Source organism: Mustela lutreola, chromosome 15 (genome assembly GCF_030435805.1).
Source record: "Mustela lutreola isolate mMusLut2 chromosome 15, mMusLut2.pri, whole genome shotgun sequence".
Lineage (NCBI taxonomy): Eukaryota > Metazoa > Chordata > Mammalia > Carnivora > Mustelidae > Mustela > Mustela lutreola.
Window position 1 is genome coordinate 67,524,081 of NC_081304.1, and position 13,409 is coordinate 67,537,489.

General features: G+C 36.3%; 1 pseudogene; it reads left to right on the plus strand.

Annotated features, from left to right (window-relative positions):
• Nucleotides 1-11,816: 11,816 nt before the first annotated feature.
• On the plus strand, nt 11,817-11,935 carry LOC131817186 (U6 spliceosomal RNA; annotated as a pseudogene).
• Nucleotides 11,936-13,409: the final 1,474 nt, after the last annotated feature.

The following is a 13,409-nucleotide window of genomic DNA, read 5'->3' on the forward strand; positions in this document are numbered from 1 at the left end:
TGTTTGTTTTTGTTTATTTGATAGTGGTTTCAGTAAATGGATATATCTGAAAAATTGCAAAGCCACTATTAAAATAAGTTATTATTATATATAGCATGGAATTGCACATTCCTCCTTTGAATCTGACAGAGCTTCACCATATCCTTAACAATTTGGGAAAAACACGCTATTATTTTTCTTCATAAAATTTCTCCTGTTAGGCTGTGATGGTTGTCATCAGCAGTAACTCCTCTGAAGGCTTTGTCAAAAGAGTTGAAAAAATTGGAAAGGTGTGAATGAGCTGTTTGCTGAATATAAAGAAAAGAGCATTGAAGTACAATTCACACTCTTACTTCTCCTTCTATGCTTTCAGATGTTTGACATTTGAAAATTTTGCTTCTAGAAGAGATGCCCTATATAATTCTTACTTTAAGGAGCAAGTTGCTTTTATAATTTTTTTTATCATTCTACCATTCAAGTATTTCCATTTAAATTAAATTCAATACCATTTAAAAAAAATCAAAAGTGCAGCCAGTATTCAATTCCTGGGCTAAATAATTTTAGAAAGCTTTGTGTTATTGAACCTACGGGGTTTTTCTGTAGTTTTAACTCTTTCTTTCTGTGATTTTTCCAATTAGTCACGTAAGTGACTGCAATATAACAGACATTGAGGATAAAGGACTGAATAGAACAATCCTTGGCTTCATGAAGTTGAGAATCTAGCAAGGGAGTCAAACAATTCAATCATTCAGAGACAATTTATTGAGTGCCTGGCCTAAGATGAGCACAACAAAACCCCAGCCCAGAGGAATCATTTTAATGGGAGAGATAGATAATAGGTAAGCCAACTTTAAAAAGAAAAAAATTGTACTGGGTTTTCCTTTAATAGTGATGCATATTTGAACTAAATAAGCACATTTTAAAAAGAGCAGTGATTGAGAAGAGGTTTTGTAACTGAGTGGTCTGAAAGGGCCTCCCTGAAAAAGTCTGTTTTGAACAGATTTCTGAATAATATCAGCTAGGAAGCTGCGTAAAAATCTCAGAGATGGGTGATTTTTCCAGTCAAAAAACTGTAAAGGCTCCAAACTCACAATACACCTGTAAGTTTCTCTAATAAAGTAACTTCTGACAAAGAATGAGAAGAAATAACTAACCCAGGTTTGAAAGAAAAGGGACAGACTTTCTATGGAATTAATATTTAATTAAAGCTCTAAAGGACAAAAATACAATAGAGCAAAATTCTGGTGACGCTGATATACCTAATGAAAGTTCATAAACAAGGTGTGGGTAGCAAAGAGTGTGTGGGAATGTTGGTAAGAACAGTGGGGAAGAGTCATCCCTGAACATGTTCTTAAATGAAGCAATTCTTGTGTTGTTTTAAAGGGTAAATTGGAGTTTGCCTAAGTGATTAGAGAAGGATGCCTCGGCTTATGGAAGTTCAAAGCCATAAAGATGTGATAAACTACTGCAGATATTTTCATGTATATTTGTTGTTGCTTCTAGTAATGGTGATCTAAAAACTCCTACTTAAGACAACTTAAAAATCCAGACAAAATAGCTTTTAAAGTTAAAAATATCAGAATGATTATAAAAATAAGTGAGGGATTACTGGGCCAAAATACGAAACACAATGAGAGTCTAGAGATACATGCCCTGAAGCCATTTTAGCTATGAGAGCATTAGAAACTGCTAAAACACACTGAGCTGTGTTTTTAATAGACACATGATACTAGAGAAACAAAATTCAAAATCCAGCAGCAATCAAATTTGAGGACTTTGGTACAACCCAAATTTAAGTTGAGATCCCCAAAGCACAAGGAGAAGCAGAAATAAGACTAGAGCCTACCTTGCCTTGTGTGTAAACTGAGAAAGTCAACCACTGAATTTGGAGTATGATTGTCTTGTAGAGTCTCAGATATAAGAGAAAATCCTGCCAAGGAGGACCATACCATTATTATAGCTCTTAATTATCCCTAATCAATAAGAGTTTCAAATATAATGTCTTGAACATAGCAAAATGGAACAAAGCACACAAAGAAAAACCATTAACAAGATTTGATAGACAAAATGGAATTAAGTATGATATTAAAATGATCAATAAATATTATAAAATGGCTTGATTACTCTGCTCAAAGAAATGAGAAGGGAAGCAAATTGAACAAAAAACTGAAACTAAAAAATGATATTGAGAAATATTTTATAAATGAACCAAATGGATACTCTAGAACTTTAAAGATATGACAGCCAATTTAAGATACCACAGGGGTACCTGGGTGGCTCACTTAATTAAACCTCCAATTCGTTTTCCTTTTTTTTAACACCTTAATTTTATTTTATTTCTTTCATTTTGGCTCAGGTCATGATGTCAGGGTTGTGAAATAGAGCCCAGAGTTGGGCTCTGTGCTGAGCCTGGAGCCTGCTTAAGATTCTTTTCCCTTCTTTTTCTTTTCTTTTTTTTTTTTTTTATAATTTTTTTATTTTTTATAAACATATATTTTTATCCCCAGGGGTACAGGTCTGTGAATCACCAGGTTTACACACTTCACAGCACTCACCAAATCACATACCCTCCCCAATGTCCATAATACCACCCCCTTCTCCCAAACACCCTCCCCCCAGCAACCCTCAGTTTGTTTTGTGAGATTAAGAGTCACTTATGGTTGGTCTCCCTCCCAATCCCATCTTCTTTCATTTATTCTTCTCGTACCCATTTAAGACCCCATGTTGCAACACCACTTCCTCATATCAGGGAGATCATATGAGAGTTCTCTTTCTCCGCTTTTCTTATTACGCTAAGCATGATACGCTCTAGTTCCATCCATGTTGTCGCAAATGGCAAGATTTCATTTCTTTTGATGGCTGCATAGTATCCCATTGTGTATATATACCACATCTTCTTGATCCATTCATCTGTTGATGAACATCTAGGTTCTTTCCATAGTTTGGCTATTGTGGACATTGCTGCTATAAACATTCGAGTACATGTGCCCCTTTGGATCACTACGTTTGTATCTTTAGGGTAAATACCCAATAGTGCAATTGCTGGGTCATAGGGCAGTTCTATTTTCAACATTTTGAGGAACCTCCATGCTGTTTTCCAGAGACGTTGCACCAGCTTGCATTCCCACCAACAGTGTAGGAGGGTTCCCCTTTCTCCGCATCCTCGCCAGCATCTGTCATTTCCTGACTTGTTGATTTTAGCCATTCTGACTGGTGTGAGGTGATATCTCATTGTGGTTTTGATTTGTATTTCCCTGATGCCGAGTGATATGGAGCACTTTTTCATGTGTCTGTTGGCCATCTGGATGTCTTCTTTGCAGAAATATCTGTTCATGTCCTCTGCCCATTTCTTGATTGGATTATTTGTTCTTTGGGTGTTGAGTTTGCTAAGTTCTTTATAGATTCTGGACACTAGTCCTTTATCTGATATGTCATTTGCAAATATCTTCCTCCATTCTGTCAGTTGTCTTTTGATTTTGTTAACTGTTTCCTTTGCTGTGCAAAAGCTTTTGATCTTGATTAAATCCCAATAGTTCATTTTTGCCCTTGCTTCCCTTGCCTTTGGCGTTGTTCCTAGGAAGATGTTGCTGCGGCTGAGGTCGAAGAGGTTGCTGCCTGTGTTCTCCTCAAGGATTTTGATGGATTCCTTTCCCACATTGAGGTCCTTCATCCATTTTGAGTCTATTTTCGTGTGTGGTGTAAGGAAATGGTCCAATTTCATTTTTCTGCATGTGGCTGTCCAATTTTCCCAGCACCATTTATTGAAGAGGCTGTCTTTTTTCCATTGGACATTCTTTCCTGCTTTGTCAACGATTAGTTGACCATAGAGTTGAGAGTCTATTTCTGGGCTCTCTATTCTATTCCATTGATCTATGGGTCTGTTTTTGTGCCAGTACCATGCTGTCTTGATGATGACAGCTTTTTAATAGAGCTTAAAGTCCGGGATTGTGATGCCACCAACATTGGCTTTCTTTTTCAATATCCCTTTAGCTATTCGAGGTCTTTTCTGGTTCCATATACATTTTAGAATTATTTGTTCCATTTCTTTGAAAAAGATGGATGGTACTTTGATAGGAATTGCATTAAATGTGTAGATTGCTTTAGGTAGCATAGACATTTTCACAATATTTATTCTTCCAATCCAGGAGCATGGAACATTTTTCCATTTCTTTGTGTCTTCCTCAATTTCTTTCATGAGCACTTTATAATTTTTTGAGTATAGATTCTGTGTCTCTTTGGTTAGGTTTATTCCTAGGTATCTTATGGTTTTCGGTGCAATTGTGAATGGGATTGACTCCTTAATTTCACTTTCTTCTGTCTTGCTGTTGGTGTAGAGAAATGCAACTGATTTCTGTGCATTGATTTTATATCCTGACACTTTACTGAATTCCTGTATAAGTTCTAGCAGTTTTGGAGTGGAGTCTTTTGGGTTTTCCACATATAGTATCATATCATCTGCGAAGAGTGATAATTTGACTTCTTCTTTGCCGATTTGGATGCCTTTAATTTCCTTTTGTTGTCTGATTGCTGAGGCTAGGACCTCTAGTACTATGTTGAATAGCAGTGGTGATAATGGACATCCCTGCCGTGTTCCTAAAATTAGCAGAAAAGCTTTCAGTTTTTCTCCATTGAGAATGATATTTGCAGTGGGTTTTTCATAGATGGCTTTGATGATATTGAGGTATGTGCCCTCTATCCCTACACTTTGAAGAGTTTTGATCAGGAAGGGATGCTGTACTTTGTCAAATGCTTTTTAAGCATCTATTGAGAGTATCATATGGTTCTTGTTCTTTCTTTTATTGATGTGTTGTATTACATTGACTGATTTGCGGATTTTGAACCAACCTTGCAGCCCTGGAATAAATCCCACTTGGTCGTGGTGAATAATCTTTCTAATGTACTGTTGAATCCTATTGGCTAGTATTTTGTTGAGTATTTTCGCATCTGTGTTCATCAAGGATATTGGTCTATAGCTCTCTTTTTTGGTGGGATCCTTGTCTGGTTTTGGGATCAAGGTGATGCTGGCTTCATAAAATGAGTTTGGAAGTTTTCCTTCCATTTCTATTTTTTGGAACAGTTTCAGGAGAATAGGAATTAGTTCTTCTTTAAATGTTTGGTAGAATTCCCCCGGGAAGCCGTCTGTCCCTGGGCTTTTGTTTGTTTGGAGATTTTTAATGACTGTTTCAATCTCCTTACTGGTTATGGGTCTGTTCAGGCTTTCTATTTCTTCCTGGTTCAGTTGTGGTAGTTTATATGTTTCTAGGAATGCATCCATTTCTTCCAGATTGTCAAATTTATTGGCATAGAGTTGCTCATAGTATGTTCTTATAATAGTTTGTATTTCTTTGGTGTTAGTTGTGATCTCTCCTCTTTCATTCATGATTTTATTTATTTGGGTCCTTTCTCTTTTCTTTTTGATAAGTCAGGCCAGGGGTTTATCAATTTTATTAATTCTTTCAAAGAACCAGCTCCTAGTTTCGTTGATTTGTTCTATTGTTTTTTTGGTTTCTATTTCATTGATTTCTGCGCTGATCTTTATGATTTCTCTTCTCCTGCTTGGCTTAGGGTTTCTTTCTTCTTCTTTCTCCAGATCCTTTAGGTGTAGTGTTAGGTGTGTACCTGAGACCTTTCTTGTTTCTTGAAAAAGTCTTGTCCGCTATATATTTTCCTCTCAGGACTGCCTTTGTTGTGTCCCACAGATTTTGAACCTTTGTATTTTCATTATCATTTGTTTCCATGATTTATTTCAATTCTTCTTTAATTTCCCGGTTGACCCATTCATTCTTTAGAAGGATGCTTTTAGTCTCCATGTATTGGGGTTCTTTTCAAACTTCCTTTTGTGGTTGAGTTCTAGCTTTAGAGCATTGTGGTCTGAAAATATGCAGGGAATGATCCCAATCCTTTGATACTGGTTGAGTCCTGATTTAGGACCGAGGATGTGATCTATTCTGGAGAATGTTCCATGTGCACTAGAGAAGAATGTGTATTCTGTTGCTTTGGGATGAAATGTTCTGAATATATCTGTGATGTCCATCTGGTCCAGTGTGTCGTTTAAGGCCTTTATTTCCTTGCTGATCTTTTGCTTGGATGATCTGTCCATTTCAGTGAGGGGAGTGTTAAAGTCCCCTACTATTATTGTATTATTGTTGATGTGTTTCTTTGATTTTGTTATTAATTGGTTTATATTGTTGGCTGCTCCCACATTAGGGGCATAGATATTTAAAATTGTTAAATCTTCTTGTTGGACAGACCCTTTGAGTATGATATATTGTCCTTCCTCATCTCTTATTATAGTTTTTGGCTTAAAATCTAATTGATCTGATATAAGGATTGCCACTGCTGCTTTCTTCTGATGTCCATTAGCATGGTAAATTCTTTTCCACCCCCTCACTTTAAATCTGGAGGTGTCTTCGGGCTTATAATGAGTTTCTTGGAGGCAACATATAGATGGGTTTTGTTTTTTTATACATTCTGATAGCCTGTGTCTTTTGACAGGGGCATTTAGCCCATTAACATTCAGGGTAACTATTGAGAGATATGAATTTAGTGCCATTGTATTGCCTGTAAGGTGACTGTTACTGTATATGGTCTCTGTTCCTTTCTGATATACCACTTGTAGGCTCTTTGCTTAGAGGACCCCTTTCAATATTTCCTGTAGAGCTGGTTTGGTGTTTGCAAATTCTTTCAGTTGTTGTTTGTCCTGGAAGCTTTTAATCTCTCCTTCTATTTTCAATGATAGCCTAGCTGGATATAGTATTCTTGGCTGCATGTTTTTCTCATTTAGTGTTCTGAAAATGTCATGCCAGCTCTTTCTGGCCTGCCAGGTCTCTGTGGATAAGTCAGCTGCCAATCTAATATTTTTACCATTGTATATTACAGACTTCTTTTCCCGGGCTGCTTTCAGGATTTTCTCTTTTTCACTGAGACTTGTAAATTTTACTATTAGGTGACGGGGTGTGGGCCTATTCTTATTGATTTTGAGGGGCGTTCTCTGAACCTCCTGAATTTTGATGCTCGTTCCCTTTGCCATATTGGGGAAATTCTCCCTAATAATTCTCTCCAGTATACCTTCTGCTCCCCTCTCTCTTTCTTCTTCTTCTGGAATCCCAATTATTCTAATGTTGTTTCGTCTTATGGTGTCACTTATCTCTCGAATTCTCCCCTCGTGGTGCAGTAGCTGTTTGTCCCTCTTTTGCTCAGCTTCTTTATTCTCTGTCATTTGGTCTTCTATATCACTAATTCTTTCTTCTGCCTCATTTATCCTAGCGGTGAGAGCCTCCATTTTTGATTGCACTTCATTAATAGCTTTTTTGATTTCAACTTGGTTAGATTTTAGTTCTTTTATTTCTCCAGAAAGGGCTTTTGTATCTCTCGAGAGGGTTTCTCTAATATCTTCCATGCCTTTTTCGAGCCCAGCTAGAACCTTGAGAATTGTCATTCTGAACTCTAGATCTGACATATTAGCAATGTCTGTATTGGTTAGGTCCCTAGCCTTCGGTACTGCCTCTTGTTCTTTTTTTTGTGTTGAATTTTTCCGTCTTGTCATTTTGTCCAGAGAAGAGTATATGAAGGGGCAAGTAAAATACTAAAAGGGTGGCAACAACCCCAGGAAAATATGCTTTAACCAAATTAGAAGAGATCCCAAATCGTGAGGGGGGAGAAAGGGGATAAAAAGAGTTTCAAAAAGAAAGAAAGAAAAAAAAAAGAAAAAAGAAAAAAAAAGAAAAGAATTTTTAAAAAAAGAAACCACCTAAGAAAAATATAAAAAAGAAAAAATATATATATTAGATAAACTAGTAAAAAATCATTAAAAGAGAAAAAGGTAACAGTTAAAAAAAAAATTTTATCCGAAGGTGAGAAAAAAAAACAAAAAATGAAAAAGAAAAAAATTAAATTAACCGCAAAACTAAAAAAAATCACAGGGAAAAAGCCATGAGTTCCGTGCTTTGCTTTCTCCTCCTCTAGAATTCTGCTGCTCTCCTTGGTATTGAAACCGCACTCGTTGGTAGGTGAACTTGGTCTCGGCTGGATTTCTTGTTGATCTTCTGGGGGAGGGGCCTGTTGTAGTGATTCTCAAGTGTCTTTGCCCCAGGAGGAATTGCACCGCCCTTACCCGGGGCCGGGGTGAGTAATCCGCTGGGGTTTGCTTTCAGGAGCTTTTGTTCCCTGAGCGCTTTCCGTAGAGTTCCGGAGGACGAGAATACAAATGGCAGCCTCCTGGTCTCTGGCCCAGAGGAGCCAAGAGCCCAGGGCCACACTCCTCAGTGCGAGCTCAGAGAACAGCGCCAGTTACTCCCGTCTGCCTGACCTCCGGCCGCGCTCCGAGCTCACTGAGCCTGCGACCGGTTCAAGGTCACCCCGAGCTGCGAGCTTACTGTCGGCTCTGTCTCTGTAGCCGGCTTTCCCGTTCCAATACCCACAAGCTCTGCAACACTCAGACAAACCCCGATCCTTCTGTGACCCTGCGGGACCTGAGGCCACGCTGACCCCGCGTGGGCTTTGCCCCGGGTAGCCTCGGGAGTGATGTCCCTCAGCAGTTGCTCTGCCGCTTGCCGGGAGCCGGCCCCTCCCCCCGGGGTCTATCTTCCCGTCGCTTTGGATTCACTTCTCCGCCAGTCCTACCTTTCAGAAAGTGGTTGTTTTTCTGTTTCCAGAATTGCTGTTCTTCTTCTCTTCGATCTGCCGATGGATTTTCAGGTGTTTGCAATCTTTAGATAAGCTATCTAGCTGATCTCCGGCTAGCTGAATGAGTCTCAGCCTGCTACTTCTCCGCCATCTTGACTCCTCCCCCTTCTTCTATTTATTTTTAGGGAAGTATCCTTTACTGTTGAACATAAAGAAACTTAAGCAAGTCTGTCTTATTCAAAATTTGCATGCTGCTTTCTTATGAAACTAGATTATAGAGTTGTATGAAATAAATTCAATCAGTTAAGACATTAATGTTTGGAAAACTGGGTGGTCAGTTTAGTATTTCAAAAGAAGATTTTAAATTTAAACCTTAAAACTGAGCTCTTTCAGCCTTATTTATAGACTATCCTTCATGCTTCATAAGTATTCCTTCATTGTAAACTAACTAATAGTGTTTGTCACATTGTATATAACTAAAATGGATTTTGTATTCTATTATTTCAGAGTTAGTTGCAGTTTCTATTTCCTTACTTCCTTTTTTGAAAAATAGATTAATTCTACAAAAAGTTATTTCCAGCTTTATTGAAAAATAATTGACATATTATAATTTGTAAATTTAAGAAATGATTTCTTATAACACTGCAAACTTTTAACATTGTGTAAATTTTGTACCATTTGATAAATTGGTATACATCTATATTGCAATATATTCTACATAAAAATGTTAATACATCTACTATCTCATATAGTTGCCTCTGTTTTTTATGCATGTATTGTAAGGAATTTTAAGATCTACTCTCTTAGCAACTTTAATGTATATAGTACAGTAGAGATAAACTTCAGAGGTCTTGTGGGTTTTGTTCCAGACTGCCTCAATAAAGTGATTATATCAATAAACTAAGTCAAATCATTTTTTTTTTTTTTTGGTTTCCCAGTGCAAATAAAAAATCATGTTTCCCAGTGCATATAAAAAATAAACGCTATACTGTACTGTTCAAATCATTATGTCTTTAAAAAAAACAATTCATATACTTTAAGTAAACTAGTTCTGAGTTTTCAGTGGGTCATAATTACTGATCACAGATCACCATAACAAATACAATAATAATGAAAAAACTTGAAATATTGCAAGAATTACCAACATGTGACAGAGAGACACAAAATGAACAAATGTTGTTAGAAAAATGGTGGCAGCACACCTATTTTATACAAGATTGCTATGAACTTTCAACTTGTAAGAATGTGATATATGCAAAATTTAATAAAGGGAAGCACAATAAAAAAGTATGTATATATTATTAACTATGATCATCATGCTGTACATTAGATCCCCAGAACTTTTTCCTATTATAGTTGCAAGTTTGTACACTTTGAACACCTTATTCCACCCCAGGTTCACCTCTTGTCAACTCAACTCTATGTTTCCATTAGTTTGCTTTTTCTTCAGATTCTGTATGTAAGGGTTATCGTAATACATAAATTAAAAAATATATAAAATCTTTGAAATTTTTCACTTAGTATAATACCTTCACGATCCATCCATGGTATTGTAAATGGCAGTATTTCTTAATTTTTCATGGTTATGTAGTATTCCATAGTATATATTTACCATACTTATTTTATTCATTCATCCATTAATGGATAGTGAAGTTATTTCCATCTCTTGCTTAGAGTTAATAATTTTATAATGAACATAAGAGTGCAGATATGTCTTCGAATAGTGACTTCGTTTCCTTTAGATATATACCTAGAAGTGGGATTACTGAATCATATGGTAATTTTACTTTTAATAATATGAATAGTCTCCATACTGTTTTCCATACAAATTTATATCCCTATCACAGTGCATAAGGTACCCATTTTCCCCAATATTTACCAAAATTTGTTAGTTTTAATTTTTTGGTAGTATATATTCTAATAGGTAGTAATATCTTGCTGTGTTTTTCAGAGGTAAACAAAAACAACAACATAATGACTTTGCCCTGAGTTTTTTATGTTGAGCACTTTTTAATGCTCCTGTTGGTCATTTATATAACTTTTTTGAATAAAAAGTCTATTGAGATCCTTTTGCTATTTTTTTAATTATATATTTTTTTCTTTTTGTATCTGTTGGTTATTAACCTCTTTTCAGATATAAGATTTTTAAGAATTTTCTTCCATTCTGTGGATTGTGTTTTCATTCCCTTTTTTTTGGCAATGCAGAAACTTTAGTTTGATGTAATAACATTTATTTATTTTTGCTTTTTTTGCTTGTGTTTTTGGTCTGGTATCCAAAAAACTATTGGCAAGACCAATGTCAAGGAAAATTTTTCCTATGTTTTCCTTTAGGAAATTTAGTTTCATGCATCACATTTAAGTCTTTAATCTATTTCAAGTTAAGATTTATGAGTGATATAAGGTTCCAGTTTCATGCTGATTTATGTGACTATTCAGTTTTAAATATCATTTACTGAAACAGACTATCTTTACCCATTACATATGTTGGCCCCTGTCAAATATTAGGTGACTGTATGAAAAGATTTATTTCTGGACTCTCAATTCTGTTCTACTTGTTTATTGGTCTGTTTTTATGCCAGTATACTTTATTGTTTTGAGCACGGGGGCTTTGTAGTATAGTTTCAAATCAAGAAGTGTAATTTCTCTTCTTCATTCTTTCTCAGAACTGCTTTGATTATTTGTTTGTCTCATATAAATTTTAGGATTTTTTACTTATTTATGTAAAAACACAATATTGGATTTTTAAAAAGATTATTTATTTATTTATTTGAGAGAGAGAGATGGCAAGCAGGCAGAGAGGCAGGCAGAGAGATAAGAGGTAGCAGCTTCCTGCTGAGCAGAGAGGCTGATGCGGGGCTCGATCCCAGGACCCTGGGGTCATGTCCTGAGCTGAAGGCAGCAGCTTAACCCACTGAGCCACCCAGGTGCCCCTAACATTGGATTTTTGATTGGAATTGAATTTACAGATGGTTTTCGGTAGTATGGACATTTTAACAATGTTAATTCTTACCATTCATAAATATGAGCTATCTTTCCATTTGTGTCTCCTTGAATTTCATATCAATGTCATAGATTATGGGGTACAGATCTTTCATCGTCTTAGTTAAATCTTATCCTAAGTATTTTATTAGTTTTGATGCTAGTGTGAATTAGATTGTTTTCTTTATTTTTTCAGATAGTTCATCATTAGAGTGTTAAAATGCTCCTGTCTTGTGCTTACTTTATGGCAGCACATATACTCAAATTGGAATGATGCAGAGAAGATTAGCGTGATCACTGAGCAAGGATGACATGAAAAACTATTAAAAAAATGAAACAAAACAAAATTCTTCTCTTTTATATATTGATCTTGTATTTGGCAGCTTTACTAAATTTGTTTTTTCAAAATTTTTTGTGAATTTTTTAGGATTCTTTTACATGTAAGTTCATGTTATCCAAAAAAAAGAAAATTTTACTTCTTCCTTTTCTTTTTTTTAAGTCTTTTATTTCTTTGTGTTCCTTGTTTCTCTGGCTAGGACATCCAGTACTATGTCAAATGAGAGTAGTGAAAGTGGACACATTTGTCTTTTTTCTGATCTTTAAGGGGAAAACTTTCAAACTTTTTTGATTGAATATGAGATTACCTCTGGGCTTGCAATATGTGTTTTTTCTTTAATGGATTTTTTAAATTATTTTTAAAAATTTTTTATAAATATATAATGTTTTTATCCCTAGGGGTACAGGTCTGTGAATCACCAGGTTTACACATTTCACAGCACTCACCATAGCACCTGCCCTCCCCAATGTCCATACCCCCACCATCCTCTCCCAACACACTTCCCCCCAGCAACCCTCAGTCTGTTTTGTGAGATTCAGTCTTTTATGCTTTGTCTCCCTCCCAATCCCATCTTCTTTTATTTTTCTTTTCGTACGCCCGAAACCGCCTATGTTGCATCTCCACTTCATCATATCAGGGAGATCATATGATAGTTGTCTTTCTGAGATTGATTTATTTCGCCAAGCATAATACCCTCTAGTTCCATCCACGTCATCACAAATAGCAGGATTTCATTTCTTTTGATGGCTGCATAGTATCCCATTGAACATATATACCACATCTTATTTATTGATTCATCTGTTGAAGGACATTTAGGTTCTTTCCATAGTTTAACTATTGTGGACATTGCTGCTATAAACATTTGGGTGCATGTGCCCCTTCAGAATGCCACGTTTGTATCTTTAGGGTATATACCCAGTACTACAATCACTGGGTCATAGGCTAGTTCTATTTTCAGCTTTTTGAGGCACCTCCACGCTGTTTTCCAGAGTGGTTTCACCAGCTTGCATTCCCACGTACAGTGTAGGAGGGTTGCCCTTTCTCCACATCCTCGCCAGCATCTGTCATTGACTGACTTGTTCATTTTAGCCATTCTGAAAGGTGTGAGGTGGTATCTCATTCTGGTTTTGATTTGTATTTCCCTGATGCCGAGTGATGTGGAGCATTTTTTCATGTGTCTGTTGGCCATTTGGATGAATTCTTTGCAGAAATGTCTGTTCATGTCCTCTGCCCATTTCTTCATTGGATTATTTGTTCTTAGGGTGTTGAGTTTGATAAGCTCTTTATAGATTTTGGATAGATACTGGCCCTTTATCTGGTATGTCATTTGCAAATATCTTCTCCCAGATAACTTCTGACAGTCATCTTTTGGCTTTGTTAACTGTTTCCTTTGCTGTGCAAAAGCTTTTTGATCTGATGAAATCCCAATAGTTCAGTCTTGCCCTTGCTTCCCTTGCCTTTGGTGATGTTCCTAGGCAGAAGTTGCTGC